Source organism: Peromyscus maniculatus, chromosome 6, assembly GCF_049852395.1.
Source record: "Peromyscus maniculatus bairdii isolate BWxNUB_F1_BW_parent chromosome 6, HU_Pman_BW_mat_3.1, whole genome shotgun sequence".
NCBI lineage: Eukaryota > Metazoa > Chordata > Mammalia > Rodentia > Cricetidae > Peromyscus > Peromyscus maniculatus.
The window spans coordinates 53,318,827-53,327,065 of NC_134857.1; the positions used below are offsets into that span (position 1 = coordinate 53,318,827).

Consider the following 8,239-nt stretch of genomic DNA (forward strand, 5'->3'; position numbering starts at 1 on the left):
ATATTATTCTTCTTTGCTATTGAACAAATGAATCTTACTCATTCAGTCTCCATTGTGAATATTTTTGTGTAAGTTACACTGATATTTCTTTTTTGAATAGTAAATAACAGCAGTCTCACTAATTCTTTTTTTTTTTTTCACTTTTGTTCTCTCATTAGGTCTGGATCATCTGTGGAAGAGAAATATGCTAATACAATTGAACTATGTGCTCTAATTTGTTTTGTGCTTCTACAATAGAGAACATGACCAAATAAATAAATATATAAACAAGGTGAAATCAAGACAAAACAAATTTTGGAGATGAAGTTTTATCTTATACTTTAAAGTCCATTTATGAAGAAAGCCAAGGTAAGAACCTGGAGAAAGAAACTGTAACCAGTACCTTAAAATAATGCTTACTGGCTAGCTTTCCGTTGCTTACTCTCCATGGCTTATACAATACAAGACCACCTTCCAGGCATACCACTACACACAGTGGCTTGGGAATTCCAACACCAATTATTAATCATGTAAATGTCCCATAGACATGCACTCATGCCAATCCTTTGAAGGTAAGTTGAAATTCCCACTCCCCAGGTGATTATAGTTTGTATCTTACTGAGAAAGTCTAATTATCCAATTATGGAAATACTCAATGTCACCTTATTATCCATAAAATAAAATCCAGAAACATTCTTAAATTTATAAAGAATGATTTTACTTCCTAGTTCTAAAACTTATTTGTAATACTGAACCTTAAGTATACTAATACTCTTTGTTTTCTTTAACATGTTAATCAAACTTTGTGTCTCTTCATGTCTACTACCCTAACTATATTTAGTATGTTACCAAATATACATTGTATTTAATTGATGAATTATTTCTCAATCAAAATGTATTTTTTCTGTAAACATCTTTAAAACAAATGAGAAAATATCCAGAATCTATCAAAATATATTGCAACAGTAGCTGTTTTACAAATGTTACATCATCCTCCAAGTTGCATGGATTTTATAATAGATATTTTAAGTATTACAGAGGAAATGAAAAGTCAGCTTTAAATGATGAAAGAAGCAAGGTATTGGAAGTACACTGTGTTTCCAGTGTTTGAGAGTTCATTAATATCCACTTAAATCCATGTTTCCAACAATATGGATGCTATTAACCATCATTTAGAAATGGAAAAAATAAGACTGAGTAGCTAATAAAATCGCCACAATTTTTTTTTATTACCCATGAATGTAAAAATATGAGAATCTGACATAAGTATACATGCAATCATGGTTTATTAATTCCCTGATATGTTATGAGGACATAGAGGGGCTGTAGCGATGGCTCAGGGACAGTCCTTGCCATTCCACCATAGGACCCTAAATCCATTCTGAATAACCCAGCACACACATTGACCAATGGAACAACCTGTAAGTCCAAATCCAGAGGATTCAATGTCCTCTTCTGGGCCCTGTTGGCATGCAGAAGAACATATACAAAACCTTACACAAACACACACACAAATACATACATACATATATATATATATATATATATATATATATATTAATTTTTTCATATATTTTACCTCCTGAGCACAGTTTCCCTTCCCTCCTCTTCTCTTCCTGCTCCCCTGCCTACCCTGCCTCCGCTTTGTCCCCTCAATCCACTCCTCCTGTTTCTTTCCAGAAAGGGCCAGGCTGCCTATGGGTGAAAACAAAGCATGCCATTTCAAGTTGAGGTAAATTTAAGCTTCTTCCTTTGTTTTAAGGTTGGATGAGGCAATCCAGTGTGAGGAATAGGTTTCCCAAAGCCAGCTCAAGCATGAGGGACAGGCCTTACTCCCACTGCTAGGAGTGCCACACATAGATCAAGGTACACAGCTGTCACACACATGCAGAGGGCCTAAATTGGTCCTGTGCAGGCTCCGGAGCTGTCAGTCAGAGTCTGTGAGCTCCTATGAACCCCAATTAGTTTTCTCTGTGGATTCCCTTGTGATTACCTTTAACGACACTGCCCTACCCTCACTAGGTCAATCTTTTGTCCCATCTTCAACAGGATCCCCAGAGCTTGGCCCAGTGCTTGACTGTGGGCCTCTGCATTTGTTTACATCAGTTACTGGATGAAGGTTCTCTGATGATAATTAGGGTAGTCACCATTCTGATGATAGAAGAAGGCCAATTAAGGCACCCTCTCCACTATTGCTAGAAGTCTTAGCTGGGGCCATCCTTGTGGATTCCTGGGAGTTCTCCTGGCCCCAGGTTTCTTCCTTACCCTGAAATGCCTGCTCCCATCATGGCATCTCTTTTATTACCAACCTTTCTATCCAGGCCCCAACCTCCAAACCACCTAATCCAATCTTTCATGTTGCCATCCCTACCCACCCACAATTTACCAAGGAGATGTCTTTTATTTTTCCTTCCCAGGGAAATCCATACATTCTTTGCACTCTTTGTACCTAGTCTCTTTGGGACTGTGGGTTATAGCATGGTTATCCTTTACTCTACTGCTAATATCCACTTATGAGTGCATACATACCATGTTTGTCTTTCTGGGCCTGGGTTACTTCATGCATGATGCTTTTTTTTCTAGTTCCATCCATTTGTCTGCAGATGTCATTTTTTTTGGCTAAGTAATACTCCATTGTGTAAATATAAAAATATATACATAAATACAAATAAATCTTTAGAAAAGTAATAAGGGAACAGAAAAATGTAGCACCAGACCTTTAAGTAAATTCTTTCCTTTGTTTCTATTACAATACAGTATTTTATATACAAAAGTCTATAATATAAATAAATAATAATTATGACTTATCCACAAATTTGCTTCATCTCATCTTCTTTTATTTTGACAATTTGCTGTAAATTATTAACAGCTTAGAAAATGTAGCATTCACAGGGAAATAGAGACTTGGGCATAAAAAGAAGCAAGAAGGAGGTCAAAATAATTTAAATAACTAAACAGCTAATATTAATTTTGTAAATATTGTGTGGTCAATGATATACTGCTAGAGATGTAAAACAATGATCTATTCTTTGCCAACTGTCTTATATAATGAATTTACTAGCATGCTTATGTTCTTTTCTTTATATAACTGTGAAGTATCCATCAAGATAATTTTATTTGTAAATCAGGGGGAACTAATCACTATGTTAATAGCAGTGCAGGCATACAGTATAAGAAAAATGCTTAAACCAATTTTAGATGTTAAACCCTTGTCATTACACTTTATCCTATTAATACATATCTGAAACAATTTAACATTAACCATAAAAGCACATTGACAATAAATGGAAGGATATAGCTAAAACTAACAGCTAATAGACTAGAACATTGGAAAAATACTATTTATGGAATCTATAGAAAAATTTTTATTCTAAGAATTCTCAAGTGTTCTAACAATCAAAATGATTATCGAAGACACCACATATTTGAGCCATAGAACATGGAGAAATCAAGTTGTTACTTACTGGAAGCTTTATCCCTACTATCTTCCTTATTCTAGATTGTTCTATGCATCTTAGCAGAGGAAATATGTAAATCTCCATTTTATTCTGCTATGAACTCTGAGTCACAGTAAATACTAGCTTAGAAAGACATACCTATCAGTAGTATAGTATCATGAGCATTGTGGAAGAAACCAATCCCTTTCTGACTGTACTTAAGCCCAGGTACACAAGATAAAACCCATCTAACACCATAATTTGGCTAAGATCCTATGGCTAGGTAGGGTGTGAGCCCCATTGGGAATTTTTTTCTACTAATTGGGAATAGTATTAAGTTGACCCCTAATGACTTAACATTATACCCTGTGATTAATGCATCTCTTAACCAAATCAGAAGAGCTTTAATATGCAGTAGATGGTGATCAGTATAGGACATATGACTGGCTAAGGTGCATAGAATAAGACAGTGTGGAGTGCAAGACCTAAAGGGGACAACTAGGCCAGACCCTTACCTCACATGACTCACAGATCAGTCAAAAAGTCGGGCACAGGTTAGAGAAAGAGGTTGATGAATTCAAAGAATCAGTGTTTTCTGGACAAAAGGTGGAACTTCATATTTGAATTCATAGTAGCTATGATGGCCACTGGCATATACTCAAGCCAGACCAACTGAGAGTATGGAGAAGGAAGGTGGGCAAAAAGTTCCATGCCTAGCCAAGGAGTCATTGGTAATTTCATAGGTGCTGAAAGAGGGAGAATTAACTTCCTTTAAGAGTGTAGCCACGTTACCGGGCGGTGGTGGTGCATGCCTTTAATCCCAGCACTCTGGAGGCAGAGCCAGGCGGATCTCTGTGAATTCGAGGCCAGCCTGGGCTACCAATTGAGCTCCAGGAAAGGCACAAAGCTACGCAGAGAAACCCTGTCTCGAAAAACCAAAAAAAAAAAAAAAAAGAAAAAGAAAAAGAAAAAAGAGTGTAGCCACCTGCACCATTTTTTAAAACAGCTTTCTGTTTTTCATTGTAAAGTTTTGGCTTCTTTGTCAAAAATCAGGTGTTCATAGATATGTGGATTAATGTTAGGGTCTTCAATTTGATTCCATTGGTCCACGTGTCAGTTTTTATGCTAGTACCAAGCTGTTTTCATTACTATAGCTCTATAGTAAAGCTTGAGACTAGGGATGGTAATGCCCACAGAGGTGGCATTATTGTATAGGATTATTTTAGCTATCTTAGGTTTTTTGTTTTTCTAAATGAAGTTGACTATTGTTCTTTCCTGGTCTGTGAAGAATTGTGTTGGGATTTTGATGGGGATTTCATTGAATCTGTAGATTGCTTTTGATAAGATTTCCATTTTTACTATGTTAATCCTACCTATCCATGAGCATGGGAGATCTTTACATTTTCTGATATCTTCTTCAATTTATCTCTCTTCATAGATTTCAAGTTCTTGTAAATCTCAAAAATATATAAAGAACTCAAGAATATAGACATCAAAATAATGAACAATCCAATTAAAAATAGGCTACAAACTAAACAGAATTTTCAAAAGAAAAATCTCAAATGGCCAAAAGACACTTAAGGAATTGCTTAACATCCTTAGTCACCAGGGAAATACAAATCAAAAGGAATCTACCATGTTACACCTATCAGAATGGCTAAGAACAAAAACACTGAAGACAGTTTATGTTGTAGAGGATGTGGAGCAAGGGGAACTTTTTTCCACTGTTGGTGGGAGTGTGAAATTATACAGCCACTTTGGAAATCAGTATGGTGGTTTCTCAGAAAATTGGAAATCAATTTTCCTCAAGACCCAGCGATACCACTCTTGGGCATATTCCCAAGGGATGCTCAATCATACCACAAGGACACATGCTCAACTATGTTCATAGCAGCATTATTAGTAATAGCCAGAACCTGGAAACAACCTAGATGCCCTTCAACTAAAGAATGGATTAAGAAAATTTTGTGCATATACATAATGGAGTACTACTCAGCAGTGAAAAACGACAACATGAATTTTTCAGGCAAATGGATGGAACTAAAAAATATCATCCTGAGTGAGAAAATCCAGACTCACTATGTATGTATGTACTCATTCATAAATTGATTCTAGATGTAAAGCAAAGGATAACCAGACTGCAACCTACAATTCCAGAGAAACTACCTAACAAGGAAGACCCAAAGTGGGACACATGGATGGATTGCCCTAGGAATGGGAAATAGTTGAGATCTCCATGAGTAAGCTCGGGATGAGTGGTGAGCAATGGAGGACTGGGGATGGAGGAAGAGAACATAAGGGAACAGGATGGTAGAGCTAGAACAGGGATGGAGTGGGAAAGTAATGAAATAGATACCATGATAGAGGGAGATATCATGGGAATAGAGAAAAATAGGATACTAGGAAAGTTCCCAGGAATCCCCACGGATGACCCCAACTTGGACTACTAGAAGCAGTGGAGAGGGTGCCTGAACTGAACTGTGATCAGATCAGTGAGCACCCTAACTGTTATCACAGAGCTTTTCTCCAATGAATGATGGAATACAGAGATCCAGAGATCCACAGCCAGGCACCAGGCAGAGCTCCAAGAGTCCAGTCAGGGAGAGAGAAGAGAGATTCAATAAGCAAGTGCATCAAGATCATAATGGGGAAACCTGCAGAAAGGACCAAACCAAACTAATGGGAATTCATGAAAGTTGGACCAATGGCAGTGGAGCCCGCATGGGACTGGACTAGGCCCTCTGCATGGCGAGACAGTTCTGTAGCTTGATCTGCTTGGGGGGGCGGGGAGGCTGGTGATAGGATCAGAATCCATCCCTGGTTCATGAGCTGGGTTTTTGGAGCCCACTACCTATGATGGGACACCTCTTCCAGCCTTGAGGCAGGGGAGGGGCTTGGGCTTGCCTCTACTACATGTGTCTCCTCGTAGGAAGCCTTGCCCTCTTGTGGGGAGGAGTAGAGTATGAGTTAGGAGGGGGATGCTGGGGCTTGGGAGGAAGGAAGAAGGGGATCTTTGATAGGTGTGTAAAATGAATGGAAAATTTTTATTAATAAAAAAAAAAGAGTGTAGCCGTTGGCAAGTCACTTAGCTTCAGTGAAAGACCACACATTCCAGTATAAACTGGGCTTAAAGGTCACAAAAAAAGAGCACACAATTTTGGATAGGTGATATATAAAGTAATAATGGGATAATTTGGGAATGGGGACTAATATTATCAAACCTATTTCAGGAATTTCTCAAACAACTGTTAAAAAATGAAGAGAAGCTTTTGTAAGACTTTTTCTGCCAAATGTTACAAATTTTAAGGTAGTATTTTTATTTCTGTAAGAAATGTAGCTTCTGATAATTTATTATTTACCTGTTCTGGAGCTTATGCATTATTGTTTTTAATCTACTCATAACAGTTTTATTTTGCATAAAAGTCAGAAAACTTATTTCCTACTTCCTTTGATTTCTGTACACAGCAACATACATAAACATCTAATAAGTTATTGTGTTTTAAGGTTTCTTAAGGCAGCAAAGAATGAATGCTAGATTCAAAAAACTTACTTACAAATATATATAAAACAAAACATTCCATTGCATCCTAACTGGATATCCAAGGTGACCCTTGAGATAAAAATATACTGAATCTCTGGCATGATAATAAAATTATTCAAAATTACAAAAATAAATGTCTTATGTAATTGTATCCCTCATTAACACAAATGAGGTGCAAAATACACTTTTCTATCACAAAATTCTTTCAAATATAAATTATCATTTATCTTAAAGTTGCATCAATGCAGAATATTTCATGAATGTATGACTTTGTTATCAGATATTAGAACTTGAGGAAAACTACTTTGAATTTGTCACCAATATGACATCCTTATACAATGGTGATTGTCTTTCCAACTGAAGGAGAACAAAAGCTGAATTTTCATGATGAAACAAATATTGTACATCATGTATTGTTAAGTATCATAGTAAAGAGCTTCCATTAAGTAATTTCTATCACAATATTTTAATGTAACAGATATAACTGTTTTTTATTAGGCTAAAACAATTTCTACCAATTTGTAGGTGTGTCTTTAAGGAACATTTAGATCAAACTAATCAATTCAAACTTAGACTTTGATCTGTTATTGATACAATTGTTTCATAAGAAATAAGCTGGTTTATTTTGTACACTTATTTACTCTGGTGGTAGAAGATTGGTTTTTTTTTAAAGTTAAAATAAATGATGTTATGAAGACAAACTTTTTTTTTTTTTTTTCGAGACAGGGTTACTTTGTGTAGCTTTGCGCCTTTCCTGGGACTCACTTGGTAGCCCAGGCTGGCCTCGAACTCACAGAGATCCACCTGCCTCTGCCTCCTGAGTGTTGGGATTAAAGGCGTGCGCCACCACCGCCCGGCCGAAGACAAACTTCAATTCGAAGATAATCTTTACATTTCTAAAAAGACCAAATACCCCGTTGCTTGGGGACAGTGAGATTTTATTGTTTGTGTTAGAAGGAATATTTTTCTCATACCATAAATTTTGACCATGTTTTTCTAGGTGGAATAGGGGGAAGAGGAGAAATATATTTTTCACTGTTTAAGAGTCATTGTTTTCTACATTGGTATTCCATGCTAAGTAACAAATGCAGAAATCATGAAAAAATATTTACCTCTTCTTAGTTAGCACTATGAACTTGGTTATTTTATGGTATTTAGTTATTTATTGATATCAAAATTCATGGTTTTCAATTTCAGCAGTGCATGCTGAATGTGGATTTTCTGTTAAAGCTCTCCTGCTTCAACTTTGTATATTTTATCATTGTTTGAAACTCACTTTTAC

At 36.4% G+C, this 8,239-nt stretch overlaps 1 long non-coding RNA gene across 1 annotated transcript; it reads right to left on the bottom strand.

Annotated features, from left to right (window-relative positions):
- Nucleotides 1–718: 718 nt before the first annotated feature.
- Nucleotides 719–2,678, bottom strand: LOC143273870 (uncharacterized). The gene is made up of 3 exons (XR_013052119.1): nt 2,509–2,678; nt 1,559–1,674; nt 719–1,441 (listed from the first exon to the last, which is right to left on the bottom strand). It is a non-coding gene; the product is annotated as an uncharacterized LOC143273870 (long non-coding RNA).
- Between the last annotated feature and the right edge of the window lie 5,561 nt (nt 2,679–8,239).